This window comes from Odocoileus virginianus, chromosome 11 (genome assembly GCF_023699985.2).
Source record: "Odocoileus virginianus isolate 20LAN1187 ecotype Illinois chromosome 11, Ovbor_1.2, whole genome shotgun sequence".
Lineage (NCBI taxonomy): Eukaryota > Metazoa > Chordata > Mammalia > Artiodactyla > Cervidae > Odocoileus > Odocoileus virginianus.
This window is the reverse complement of record NC_069684.1, coordinates 23,171,505-23,186,684: the sequence shown is the minus strand read 5'-3', so window position 1 is coordinate 23,186,684 and position 15,180 is coordinate 23,171,505. Positions and strand designations below refer to the sequence as shown.

Below are 15,180 nucleotides of genomic sequence, written 5' to 3'. Positions count from 1 at the left end.
GTCTTTAATGTAAGGGCATGTAGTAGCTCTGATGCTGTGGGCTCCCTACCAAGGGCACTTCAATGTGAGGATGACTTCTGGGGGACCCTAAGGAGCTGAAGAAAATGGAAAAAAACTTCCCAACTACAGAGGCAAATTCTTTAGGGTTCAATACAAAGGATCACTGGGGATCTCCAAGAATATCTAGAATTATCCGGGGGTGTCTCCCTATCCTCTTACCCACATTCATTTTCAGTTTAACCAGTTTAGTGGATATACTAATTCCCTATTTATGTTGTAGCAAATTACCACAGTCTAGTGGCTCAAAACAATACATCTATTATTTTATAGTTCAGGAGCTTGGCAGGGCAGTATTCTTTCTGGAGATTCTAGGAAAGAATTTATTTCTTTACTATTTCTAGCTTCTACAGGTTGCCTGCATCCCTTGGCTTGTGGTCTCATAATCCATCTTGAAAGTCAGAAGTATAACATTTTTTCAAAATCTGTTTTTTTCTCTGAGCTCTTCTTCCATGATTCCATCTTCTACTCTGATCTCTCTGCATCCTTTTAAAAAGGATTCTTGAGATTACACTGGTCTTGATTAGCATGGGATAGTCTCCTTATCTTAAGATCCTTAACCGAATTATGTCTATAACTTCCTTTTGTCAGTGTAAGATGACATAGTCACACATTCCAGGGATTATAATGTGGACATCTTTGGGGGCCTCTATTCTAGCACCAAACTAGCATCAAACTCACCCTCATTTATTAAGACTGAAATTGTAAAAAAATACAAGATCAAATCATCATCTGTGAGTTCCTTGTTGTCAGCCTGAATACTTTTGGGTATCTCTTTGTGTAGGCTCAACTAGAACCAAGACTGATGATCATGCTGTTCTGCATCTATATAATAACACTTGTTCTTTTCAAACTACCTGTTTTTTGGAAAAAAAAATTTTTTTTTATAGGAATGCAGTTGCTTTACAGTGTTGTGTTAGTTTCTATGTATAGCAAAGTGAATCAGCTATATGTATACATATACATATATTCCGTCTTTTTTGGATTTCCTTCCCATTTAGGTTCCTCAGTGCTCTGGTGATCTGACTGTATTTTGACCACTGCAACAACCTTATGAGGAATGTGAGATGGGGAGTCTTTTCCCCATCTGCATTAGTTTCCTTCATGACCTAGTCATCTCCCAAAGGCTCCATCTCCTAAGATCGTCACACTGGAATGAGGATTGCAGTGGATGAATTTTGGGGGACACAAACATTTTGGGCTTTCCTGGGGGCTCAGTCAGTAAAGAATCTGCCTGCCATGTGGGAGACCTGGGTGCTGCCATGACAAAGGATCACAAATTTGGTGGCTTAAAACTACAGAAATGTATTGTCTCCCAGTTCTGGTGTCTAGAGGGCCACAATCAAGGTATTGGTAGACCCATGCTCCTTCCAAAGGAATCTTCTTGGCTCTTCCTAGCTTCCAGTAGCTGCTGGGAATCCTTGGTGCTGTGCCTTGGCTTCCAGCTGCATCACTCCAGTCTCCATCTCTGTTGGCCCCTGGTGTCTTTGTCTGCTTAGGCTGCTATGGGCTGGTGACTCAAACAATAAATGTGTTTCCCACAGTTCTGGAGGCTGAGAGGTTCCAGATCAAGGTACCAGCAGATTTGATGTCTGGTGAGCTCCGCTTCCTGGTTCACAGACCATCTTCTCACTGTGTTCTCACACAGCAAGAGAGCAAGAAAACTCTCTGAGGTCTCTTTTATGAGATCACTGGTTCCATTCATGAGGACTCTATGCTCATGACCTAGTCTTCTCTCAAAGGCTCCATCTCCTAATATCATCACACTGGAATGAGGATTACAATACACGAATTTTGGGGTACACAAACATTTCAGGCTTTCCTGGTGGCTCAGGCAGTAAAGAATCTGCCTGCAATGTGGGAGACCTGGGGTCAATCCCTGGTTGGGAAGATGCCCTGGAGGAGGCCATGGCAACCTATTCCAGTATTATTTCCTGGAGAATCCCCATGGACAGAGGAGCCTGGCGGGCTACAGTCCATGGGGTCACAAAAGAGTTGGACACGACTGAGCGACTAAGCACACACACAAGGCAAAGAATAAGTCTGTGACCAGGTGGAGATGACCCTTGGCTTCTGGCCTCAGGGGTCAGGGTTTTTAGGACTGAATGCCTTACCCTTCCCTTCAGTTCCTCCCCTCCCCAGAGCAATTGTGACCTACCAGGGACCCTGAGGGAAGAGGGACGATTTTGACAGGAAATGCATCAAGCAACCCTTCCTTAACAAGGGCTTGGTTTCAGGAAGGTGAAAGCTGTGTGGGAGCCAGAGGCTTCTGCACTCCCTCCTCAGTACGGTTTTAGTACAGCCTGGGCAGTGAGCCCCCCATGCCTGGGTAAGGCAGAACCTACCTGGCCTTACTGACTGGGCTCTCAGGTCAGAATGTATTAGAATCAGCCCCCTTTATTTCCTCTTCTGAAACCAGCTCCAGTCATTTCCTTACCTTTAGTTCTTTCTTTCTCTAAAGTGTCAACATTGGGACTTCCTTAGTGGTCCATTGGTTAAGAATTGCCTTCCAATGCAGGGGATGTGGATTTGATCCCTGGTTGGGGAACTAAGATCCCACATGCCAATGGGGAACTAAGCCTGCGAGTCACAACTACTGAGCCCACGCACTCTGGAGCCCACGCACCACAGCTAAACAGAAGTCTGTGCACCGCCAAGAGAAGATCCCACGTGAAGCAGCAGAGATCCTGCATACCACAACTAAGACCTGGCACAGTCAAACATTGATAAAAAATAAACAAATATTAAAAAAAAATAAAGTGTCAACACTGGTGGAGGTGAACTTTGAGGTCTGCTGGACATTAATATTCAGATTCTGCCACTTTCTATTAGGTTGGTTCAAATGCAATTGTGGTGGTTTTGGACTGTGAATTTTAAATCATTGTAACTCATTTCTAACACATCTTTATTAATCAAAATATGAACCATTACAATTAACACAATTTTGCCGATGAGAAATAAGCTTGCTTATTCCTGTAGTATAAAATCCATGCTTCGGGCAGTAGACTATAGTCTACTGCAGTAGACTACCAAACAGTGACCCTGACCTTTTGTTGGTGCAAGAGTTGCTTTGGGAAGTGCTTTAGAACTGCTTATTCCAACCACTTAGCTGGTCATGGTCAGCTGTCATATAATATCCACTTTTCATCACACATCACAATCCGATCAAGTAATGGTTCCTTGTTGCACAGAATAAGAGAAGATGACACTTCCAAATGACATTTAAAAAAAAAACTTTTGGTCAGCTCATGAGGCATCCACTTACTGAACTTTTTCACCTTTCCAATTTGTTTCAAATGCTGAACGACCATAGAATGCTCAACGTTGAGTTCTCCGGCAAATGCTCACGTAGTTGTAAGAGGTCAGCTTCGATGATTGCTCTCAATTTTCGTCAACTTCTGATGGCCAGCCACTATGCTCCTCATCTTCAAGGCTCTCATCTTCTTTGCAAAACTTCTTTATTTTTTTCATTTATTTTTATTAGTTGGAGGCTAATTACTTTACAATATTGTAGTGGTTTTTGTCATACATTGACATGAATCAGCCATGGATTTACATGTGTTCCCCATCCCGATCCCCCCTCCCACCTCCCTCTCCACCCGATCCCTCTGGGTCTTCCCAGTGCACCAGGCCCGAGCACTTGTCTCATGCATCCCACCTGGGCTGGTGATCTGTTTCACCCTAGATAATATACATGTTTAGATGCTGTTCTCTCGAAACATCTCACCCTTGCCTTCTCCCACAGAGTCCAAAAGTCTGTTCTGTACATCTGTGTCTTTTTTTCTGTTTTGCATATAGGGTTATCATTACCATCTTTCTAAATTCCATATATATATGTTAGTATACTGTAATGGTCTTTATCTTTCTGGCTTACTTCACTCTGTATAATGGGCTCCAGTTTCATCCATCTCATTAGAACTGATTCAAAGGAATTCTTTTTAATGGATGAGTAATATTCCATGGTGTATATGTACCACAGCTTCCTTATCCATTCGTCTGCTGATGGGCATCTAGGCTGCTTCCATGTCCTGGCTATTATAAACAGTGCTGCGATGAACATTGGGGTGCATGTGTCTCTTTCAGATCTGGTTTCCTCAGTGTGTATGCCCAGAAGTGGGATTGCTGGGTCATATGGCAGTTCTATTTCCAGTTTTTTAAGAAATATCCATACTGGTCTCCATAGCAGCTATACTAGTTTTTGCAAAACTTCTTGAACCACCACTGCACTGTACATTCACTAGCAGTTCCTGAGCCAAATGGGCTGTTGATGTTGGAAGTCATCTCTGCTGCTTTACAACCCATTTTGAACTCGAATAATAAAATCATTTGAATTTGATTTTTGTCTAACATAAATTCCCATAGTCTAAAATACATAAAAAATACACAGCAAGTAATAAGTCATTAGCAGAAAAACCTAAAGTGAGAAATACGCATTAAAATCATGTATAACATAACCACATTTATTTAAGAATGTATTCCAATATTGAATGGCAAAGTCCAACAGTTCAAAACTTCAATACTTTTGCACCGACCTAACATACTTGTGTAACTTTGATTCCTTCACATCTTTGAGCTTTATTGTCTGTAGAATGGTTAAGAATAATAGTGTCTATCTCAGAGGGTCCTGGGGATTAAATGACCCAATGTAGAGAAAGTACAGTACCCGGCCCATTGTAAGAGTAGCCCATAGCATTGTTACCTTGCTCAGAGAACTATTCCAGGATTTTGAGTCATTTTTTGGTAAGCCCCAGACAGGTACAGGTTGGTCCTCCGCACACCTGTTGTCAGTTTGCTGAAGCTTAGCCCACCGGCTCTGATGAAACCAGGGATTTAGGGAGTCCAGGTGTCAGTGAGGCGCTGGCCCCTGGCTGGGCTGGTACCTGTCACTGGATTGAGTTGGGCTATTGCAACGCCCCCAGATCTGTTCAAAGCACATATTTATCTCCACCAGTATGTTCGGTAAGTCCCAAGTACATACTTGGCTGGAGAAATTAGATTACCTTTGGGACATAAACTACTCTCAGACAACTGATTGAGACCTTCAATTGCCTATTATGAAGTACAAATTTTCCGACGTAGATGAAGGGTGACAGATTGAGGGAGGAAGACAGAAATTATATGTTGCCAAACGGATCCAGCATGTACCGTTTTCATCTGAGTTTCTTATTTATGAAGCTTAAATGAAATGTTCAATAATTTACAACGGAATCATCTTCTTCCAGAAAAGTACAGAGTAGAATTTAAAGTACTCTCTTTCCCAGCTTTCTGTCTAGGGGATGGGGAAGTGGGACTCGCTTATAGGTTCCTGCCTGCTGCTTTTCTTTGATTTTCAGCAGCTTTCTTCCTGTGCTACAAGTGAATTGTTGCTCTTTGCCAGCAGGTAAAATACACTTTCTGCTGGAAAAGGAAATGCATACCCAAGGCATAGCGGGTACACTTATATATCAGCACTTGGAAGACTCCTAGGGATTTCTCACTTTTTAAAGATCCCATGGCTTTCTATCAATGCTCCCTTTATCTTTCTGTCCAACTCCTGCAAGTAGTAGCATATGAATGGCTTTGCTCCCTTTTTAACAATAGCTCAGAAAATTCATCCCATGGGAAACCACCACTCTCCATCCCTTACAGAACTTCGTTGGTTCAGCTCAGAGGATGACACTTCTCTCAACTCTTTTCCTGCATATCCATTCTTCTTTGAACACTCAAAGCACACAGTTCATGCACTCAACAAACATGACTGAAGGTCTCCTTTGCTCTGGGCACAGGGTTGTGTACTTGATACAAGGGTGAGCTGAATGGAATCACCCTTGTCCTTAAAGAGATAAAAAGAAATCTGTACTGAAAAGGAAATTCATTACTTATTAAGCACCCATATATACATTGGAAGGACTGACTGATGCTGAAGCTCCAATACTTTGGTCACCTGATGCAAAGAGCTGACTCATTGGAAAAGACCCTGATGCTGGGAAAGATTGAAGGAGAGGAGAAGGGGAGGACAGAGGATGAGATGGTTGGATGGCATTACTGACTCAATAGACATGAGTTTAGGCAAATCCCAGGGAGATAGTGAAGGACAGAGAAGCCTGGTGTGCTGCAGTTCATGGGGTCTTAAAGAGTTGGATATGACTTAGTGACTGAATAACAAGAATATACCAAGCACTGAGCTGCAGGCTCTGGGTAATCTACAAGAATAATAAAAAAGAAAGAGAGGGAATAAAGGAGGGATAACAATCAGAAGAGAACTTTGAGTGCCTGGTGGCCAAGAGGTCCATTATTGATTGACTAGTTTCTTAGAGATTCATACATGTTGTCTTGTTTTTCACTATGCCAGGAGGGCATTACTTATGGGTAAACAGAGGACTGGAGAAGTCCATTTCTCAAACCAAGGCCACAATGCTAAGACACAATGAAACAGGGTTTGGAATCCAGGTTCATTGCTCTTTCTGATATATTGCAGCATGGTCCCTATGAGTCTTATAGGTTAGGAGAAGGAAATGGAGTAAGCAAATTGGAATTTGAAGGTGATTTGGTACCACTCCACGGGAAGCTAACTAAGAAAATGATTTCAGAGTGGGGATGAAATCAGCATGGGCTGGGCTGGAGTAGCCAGAGAAGACTTTCTAGAGAAGGGACTCGAATTGAACCTTGAAAACTAGCCAAGATTAGGAAAGGTTGAGGGGCAGAGATATGGAATTCTCCAGTGGGTAGGATGGGGCAGGATGAACAGGAAGAGATTAATTAGAGCTAGAGAGCAACTAGTTCTAATTATGAGCTCAGTGAGCCCAACTAACTCAATAAGCAGATTCTCACCTGTACTGCAAGGACCGTGGGTGGGTGATAAAGACAGGATGACTCACTTCCCTCTGTCTAGGAGGCCTATTCTTCATGCTTCCTGCTGCTGGCAGGAAAGTAGTGGGAGAAGGAGGCCCAAGAAACTGAGATTGCTATGTCTTGCCAGCAAAAGCATGACTAAGACACCCGGGGTCTGCAGGCTTGTTAGGTTCACATGGAACATTCAGAAATATGGAATCTTTCCATCTCTAAATCCCTAGGTTCATCTCCAGAATATTTGTGAAGTTCAAGTCTACCAAACTGGGGTTGAGGATTTGGTTGGCTGAAGCATCACTACGAACAAAGCTAGTGGAGGTGATGGAATTCCAGTTGAGCTATTTCAAATCCTAAAAGAAGATGCTGTGAAAGCACTGCACTCAATATGCCAGCAAATTTGGAAAACTTAGCAGTGGCCACAGGACTGGAAAAGGTCAATTTTCATTCCAATCCCAAAGAAAGGCAATGCCAAAGAATGCTCAAACTACCAAACAATTGTACTCATCTCATACACTAGCAAAGTAATGCTCAAAATTCTCCAAGCCAGGCTTCAACAGTATGTGAACTGTGAACTTCCAGATATTCAAGCTGGATTTAGAAAAGGAAGAGGAACCAGAGATCAAATTGCCAACATCTGTTGGATCATCAAAAAAGCAAGAGAGTTCCAGAAAAACATCTATTTCTGCTTTTTTGACTATGCCAAAGCCTTTGACTGTGTGGATCACAACAAACTGTGGAAAATTCTGAAAGAGATGGGAATACCAGACCACCCGACCTGCCTCTTGAGAAACCTGTGTGCAGGTCAGGAAGCAACAGTTAGAACTGGACATGGAACAACAGACTGGTTCCAAATCGGGAAAGGAGTACATCAAGGCTGTATATTGTCACCAGCTTATTTAATTTATATGCAGAGTACATCACAAGAAGTGCTGCACTGGATGAAGCACAAGCTGGAATCAAGATTGCCGGAAGAAATATCGATAACCTCAGATATGCAGATGACACCACTCTTATGGCAGAAAGTGAAGAAGAACTAAGGAACCTCTTGATGAAAGTGAGAGTGGAAAATGTTGGCTTAAGCTTGACATTCAGAAAACTATGATCATGGCATCTGGTCCCATCAGTTCATGGCAAATAGATGGGGAAACAATGGAAACAGTAAGAGACTTTAGTTTTTATGGCTCCAAATTCACTTCATATGGTGACTGCAGCCATGAAATTAAAAGACGCTCCTTGGAGGAAAAGCTATGACCAACCTAGACAGCATATTCAAAAGCAGAGACATTACTTTGCCAACAAAGGTCCATCTAGTCAAAGCTATGGTTTTTCCAGTAGTCATGTATGGATGTGAGAGTTGGACTATGAAGAAAGCTGAGTGCTGAAGAATTGATGCTTTTGAACTGTGGTGTTGGAGAAGACTCTTGAGAGCCCTTGCACTGCAAGGAGATCCAACCAGTCCATCCTAAAGGAAATCATCCCTGAATATTCATTGGAAGGACTGATGCTGAACCTGAAACTGCAATACTTTGGCCACGTGATGTGAAGAACTGACTCATTGGAAAAGACCCTGATGCTGGGAGGGATTGGGGGCAGGAGGAGAAGGGGACGACAGAGGATGAGATGGTTGGATGGCATCACCGACTGTCTGGACAGACATGAGTCTGAGTGAGCTCTGGGAGTTGGTGACAGACAGGGCAGCCAGGCATGCTACAGTCCATGAGGTTGCAGAGTCGGCTGTGACTGAGGGACTGAACTGAACTGAGTGCATTTAAAAGATGTCTGGCTTTGGACTTCCCTGGTGGTGCAGTGGTTAAGAATCCACCTGCCAATACAGGGGACATGGGTTTGATCCCTGACCGGAGAAGATCCAACATGCCCCAGGTCAGCTAAGCCCGTGCACCACAACTACTGAAGTCCACGCACTTACAGCCAGTGCTTCGCAACAAGAGAAGCCAGCACAGTGGGAAGCCTGCGCTCTGCAACTAGAGATTAGCTCCCCTCACTGCAACTAGAGAAAGCCCGCACACAGCGACAAAGACCCAGTACAGTAAAAAACAAATGTTAAAAATAAAAAACTCGTCTGCTTTTAAAGGGAGGGGCAAACCCAGGACCCTGTTCCCAGGGAGTTTTCAGTTACTTTCTTAGTTTTCCTAACAACCATGCTATTATGTTGTTATTGTTAGTTTTTTGGGTTTTTTTTTTGGTCTCCTCACTACACTCTTACGTCTTTGGGTCAAGCGACTTGATTTTTCTTATATTTTAATTCAGTATGTAGTATGGTGGAAAAAATGTATAATGTGTAGAAGCAGCATGGCAGGGACAACGGTGATGTTGGGAAGACTTCTATGAGAGAATATCTGAGCTGAGTTTGAACGATCAGGGGATATTTGGTTGGGGAAAGGGAATTGCAGGCTGAGGGAATAACATAGGCAAACGTGTATCTGGTAAAAGAATTCATGAAAACCAGGGACCCAATATAGGGCTTCTCACAGGGAAATCTCCAGCAGGGAATTTGATAGATGGTTTCATGGATGGGGAGATATTTGGAGACAGAGGATCTTCTGGGAACTCCTGAAATCATACCAGGTAGGCAACAATCTACTTTTTGATGTTCTGGGTATAACCTCTCAGGATTTCCCCTTCTGATCCTGTTGGGGGGAATGGTAGATGCTTCTCCAGGGTTCCCTGAATGAGAAGGGCTTTGGAGGACACCTCCCTGATTTGGGGGTGTGGATGATGTTCAAGCATCAAGAGAAGACTCCATGCTGACTTTAAGGAAGGGACTGGTCCTACAAACATATATTTAAAACAGAAAATCATCACCAAGGACTGTTCTCATATACAGCTTTTTTGTTGCCGGTGGGATTAATGAGGAACATGGGCCATCACCCCCTGTCCTACAGGAACATCCCATCTCTGGGTCTTTACTGTCAACAAGCATTCCTTGATGAAGAAGTCAAAGCAGAAGCAGAAAAACTCCCACCTGGCTTGACTCCCGGGCCCCTTGTATCAGCCCTTCAGTGCAGATAAGGGAGCAGAGGCGCGTAGGTGCCAGCTGTGAGGAGGACGGTGTGGAAGCCTGGGCTCTTTCTGTCCTCTCTTCCCTTTGGGTCCCTGCAGCCCCTGGGAGGTGTGCCATGTTCAGAGGGTGCCTTACCAAAGTGACCACTTGGGGTCACTGTGACTTCGCCCAAAGCAGGTTGAGCACCATCTGGCCCCGGCCCCAGGCCCATTGCCCGGCTCCTCCTCCTCAAGAGCCGGCAGGGTGTTGAAGGTCTGGCGCTGGGTCTGGGGTTTGTGCCCTGGCATGTCAGGGAGTGCAGACAGGATGAAGAGAACATCAAGTGCCTCCATCGGCACCGATTTGCCAGCTGGACTCCTTTAAGGGGGTCTCGGGTTTCTCTGTGGAAAGTCCTCCTGTGGACAAGCACCTCTAGGAGCCCATCTTCTCACCACGAGACCTCCATTGGGGCCCCAAGGAAACAAAGCGGGCTTTGGTCGAGGCCTCGCTTTCCTTTCCCCGGCAACAAGAAGCCTGGAGGGCGGCAACACGCAGGGCCTGACTGGGGCATGCTTGTAGACATCGGCCTTGCACTAGTGTGTGTGTGTGTGTGTGTGTGTGTGTGTGTGCGTGTGTGTGTGTGAGTGTGTGTGTGTGTCGTGTGTGGCTGGCTGCAGGTCTTTGTTTTCTTGAGGTCCCGTGTTACACCACGAGGTCTGTAGGAATCTCCAAGCCCCTGGGTTTCCTAACCCTGTGAACGACTTTTCTGATTAGCAGCTTGTGGACTGGAGATCCAGGTGGTCGCCACCAGCAGAGGCAGCTGGTGAGGAGGTGTCATCAAGAGGTGTTCAGGGCCTTCCCCTTGGAGACGAGGTGATAGCCAGGGCCCCGGGGCTGGGTTACAGCCCAGGGCTCACGTGGCCCTACGTGCCAGCTCCTTTTGCCCTTCTCCTGACCACAGGGGTCCTCAAGTGTGGGCTTCTCTTCCTGAGGGGGGACCAGGCAAGACACTTCATGGCTGAAAACACCCCCTGCCCCTGTTCACAGAACAGTGCAGCCACAGGCTCCTCAGAGGGCAGGGTGGTAGAGTCCCCTCAGAGACAGGCCCGAGCAGTGTTTATAATCTGCATCAATCTCAGGCAGGGTTTTATTGTTGTTGTTGTTTTAACCAAAGTCCAGTCAAAGAATGAGGATCTCCTTCCTTTCCCTACCCCCACTTCCTCACTTCCTCCCACTCTCCTTCCACTAGGAGTCTTCTCTATAGTTTATGGTTTGTCACTACTATTCAGAAAACAGTGGTGGTGCCAGTCCCCGCTACCCGCTGCCAGTTCTAACCTAGAGGGAAGTCAGTGAGTGGTGAGCCTGTAAAGGTATATAACACTCAGGGACCCCTTTGGGACTCAAGGTATGGAACACAGGCCAAGCAGACATAGCTTCAGTTGTGTCTGACCCCATGGACTGTAGCCTGCCAGGCTTCTCTGTCCATGGGATTCTCTAGGCAAGAACAGAATGGGTTGCCACGCCCTCCTCCAGGGGATCTTCCCAACCCACGGATCGAACGCCTATTTCTTATGTCTCCTGCATTGGCAGGCGGGTTTTTTTAATCACTGGGAAGCGCCCCAGGCTGGGAGGCTGAGCCTACAGAAAAAGACATCATTAAAGACACAGAAGCTACCAGAGCAGAGAGAAAGATCATTGTAGACATGGAGTCTGTTGTTGAGAAACAAATTCATACTGCAGAGGGAAGTTGCTGGGTATTGCCTAGAAAGAACAATGCAGAAGAAAGGTTTGGTATTCTGTGCCCCAGCCTGGCCTCTGCATTGCAAAGGGGGATGTATGTGATGGGGGAGGTGGGGTGGGGAGGTGCTGTGAGCTCTCTGTGTGACTCTGATCCCTGGAGTCAGGAAGGCCTCTGTTCCACAGTAAAGGGGTAGGCGGTGGCTGCAGAGACAAGGGCTTCTGCAAAGAGAATCCAGTACAGATGCCACAGAACTTGAGGGACTTGGAGTCACCTAACTCTGAGAGTAAAGGGCGTGTGAACTTGTGCTCGGGAGAGGCCAGGTTGCAAGGGACCCAGGCTGAGCTTTGTAGGGATTAAAAATGATAAAAGGTTAAATAGCCGCTGAAAGTTTGTTATGTACCAATGCTCAGATACATAAATAAATACGATTTCACTGAATCCTCAAAACAACCTGTGAGGTAGACCTGATGTCCTTTGGGCCAGGAAGCAGAAACACAGAAATTGAAGCAATTTGCCAAACACACATCAATGAAGTTGGTCTCAAGCCTGAGTGGGTGATTTAAGAAACCACACTCTAGGTATTCCTTTTTATGGCTGAGTAATATTCCATTGTTATATGCACCACATATTCTTTATCCATTTCTTTCCATAAAGCTGGTTCACTTTGCTATACAGTAGAAACTAACACAACATTGTAAAGCAATTATACTCCAATAGAAATTAATAAAAAATAAAAAGGCAGTGATGAAAACTTGGTAATCTTAAAAAGAAGAAGCCATGCTCAAACTGGGTGCTTCTTGCCCATTAATGTGCACACAGATCCCCAAGGAGCTTTTAAAATGCAGACTCTGACTCTATAGATCTAGGTGGAGAGGACTCTGACACCTCCCAAGGTGATGCCATTGCCATAGGTCCCCCCACACGCCCCACTTTGAGAAGCTGGGAATCTGCTCTGTGCCATACTTATACAGGGTGTCATTCCAAACCATCTCTTAACTCTAGGCCTCCTCCTCTGCCTCCTTATTCATCTTCATCATTGCCATCACCTGAGTATTGAGTGCTTTGCTGTATTAGAAGAACGGCCTTAAACTCATTAAGTTCATGATCTCATTAAAGCCCCATCAAATCCTATGAGGCAGGTGGCAACATTCCTCTTTTACCTACGATGAAACAGAGGCTTAGAAAGGTCATGTCAATGGCTTCAAACCACATAGGATGTAGTTGAGCCTAGATATAGAGTCTTAGGACTTCCCTGGTGGCATAGATGGTAAAGAATCTGCCTGTAATGTAGGAGACCTGGGTTTGATCCTGGGTTGGGAAGATCTCCTGAAGATGGGAATGGCTACCTACTCCAGTATTCTTGGCTGGAGAATCCCATGGACAGAGGAGCCTGGTGGGCTGCAATCCATGGGGTTGCAAAGAGTTGGATATGACTGTGTGACTAACACACACACACAGAGTTTAGAGTCTTAGCTCTTAACATGTCCCAAGGAACTGAGCACTCAAATAAAATGGGGCAGGAGAGATGGTACCTTCTGTTAGGGTTGCAGTTGTTTTTGGCTAAGGGATAGAGAGGGTGGGGATGGGCAGAGCTGAAATTTCTAGTGCTTCCTGCACTTTCTGGCCAGAGAGGAATTGCTTCAGATGAGCCTGGAATTGTCCTTCCCACTGAGTTCAGAATCCTGTTTTATATATACAAGCAAACACCTTGCTGGGAACCAAAAACGAGAAAACTGAACAACAACAACAAAAAAATCCCAAAACAAGTCTTGGGAGCTGAAAAACTCTCCTTTTTAGCATCCAGGTAGGACAGTGAGGGAGAAAACACAACTATTAAGAGCTGGGATCAAACTTCTCCCTCTTTTGGCCTTGCCTCCAGCAGGGTCCTTCCTTCTCTTTCCTCAGACACCACAGAAAGAGCACCAGTGATCCTTGTAATCGGCATCTCAGCAAGTACAGACATACTTGATTTCCTTACATGCCTATAATCCCTTTTTAAATCACATAAGGCTATTTGCCTTTATAAATCTTCCCAGCAGTGAGCTCCCTGGGATAATTATATGTAATATATATTTATAGTTTTATTTCATAAGCCCAACTCAAATAAAAAACCAACATCTCTGCGCTCACTCCTCGATAATAATCTTCCCCTTCCTTGGAAGTCTGCAACATTTAAATTTTGACCCTTCCTTCGCTCTTGCTTCTTTAGTAAGAGCAGCCATGAAAATGGATGGGGGCTTTTGACTAGGCTTCACAACTGCCTTTCATTGCTCCCTTGCTAGTTTTGGGAACAAGGGCAAGTTTCCAAACTCCCTGCCTCAGTTTCCTTATCTGTAAAATGGGAACAATGACTGGGGTGGCTGTAAGGTGATGGCTGATGGCTGTGGCACCTTAGTTGACTGATATGGCAGGCAATATTTTCATTCTCATGTCCCTCATGAGTCTTGTTGTTGTGAAGATGAAATAAGCTAAAACTATGTGAAGGTGCCCGGAATAACAGATGACCAATGAATGTAGAATCTTCTTTGTTTCCGGTAATGGGAAATAATAACTAGGATATGAGTGAGTTCTTCTCTATATCCCATGATTTTATAGTGTATCCTCCATCCGAACATCAAGCCATCATCTTTGTAAAACTGCTAATTGCCAAATCAGCCTGCGGCTCTGGGCAGGGATACACTGTGCCTAGAACCAGTTCCCTCTTGTATCATTGCAGGTTTTTTTGTTTAGCTTAATTTTTGTGAATGTCTCCAGCTCTCTGGAAAGGCCCTACGCCAGCTGGTCTGTTCCTGCTATGTTTAATTCACCCCCATTAACCTGCTTGGTCAGCATATATTTCCATCTCCTTGCTGTGTTTTCAGGAGTGAGTCTGTCTGGAAAAAGCATTTATTATATTTACTTTAACTAGCCTCATTTGGCAAGGTGCTCTGGGATTTCAGTTCAGGAGGAAAACAGCTTTGATTATCCTGCCCTTGTTTACTCTCCGCACTCTTTGCTGTGGATCCCTTGTCTACCGAGATGACAAATGCTTTTGCGAGAAGCCAAGACACAGGATAAACAGTCTGTGAGCACACTACTGGCCTCTGGTCCATGGCTGTTTTGCACACTCTCCATCTAAAAACTGTCCCCCCATTTCCAGCCTTCTACCTTTCAGCAAAGCCTAGCAGGTAGGTTTTCCTGGATGGGTGTGTCTAAGGCCCAGGAAGAGCACTAGTTGGGCTCCACATCCCCATGGGGACACGGAATGCTCCCCAGTCAAGCATCATGGTGACCTGGGGCATCGTGTTAGTTCACACCACCATTATCTCTCCCTTTGGCTCCAAACAGCCTCCTGACCACGTTCTGCCTCTGACCTTGCCCTCCTCCTGTCTGTTCTCCACTGTAGCTGGATGAATCTGCATTGCATCACCTATTTGAGACCTTTCAACAGCTCCTCACTCACACTCTTTACAGGGTGCAGAAGGCATGACCAGGCTCTTAATTTATCAACTTATCCCTGGCTTCTTGTAGCCTGTGTGCAGTTGCTCTCATTCATTCATGCATGCATTTATCC

General features: G+C 44.9%; 1 protein-coding gene across 1 annotated transcript in view; it reads right to left on the bottom strand.

Moving 5' to 3' along the window:
- The window catches only part of TNR (tenascin R), a 473,470-nt gene that overhangs the window by 53,994 nt on the left and 404,296 nt on the right, over positions 1-15,180 (bottom strand). The window lies entirely within an intron of this gene.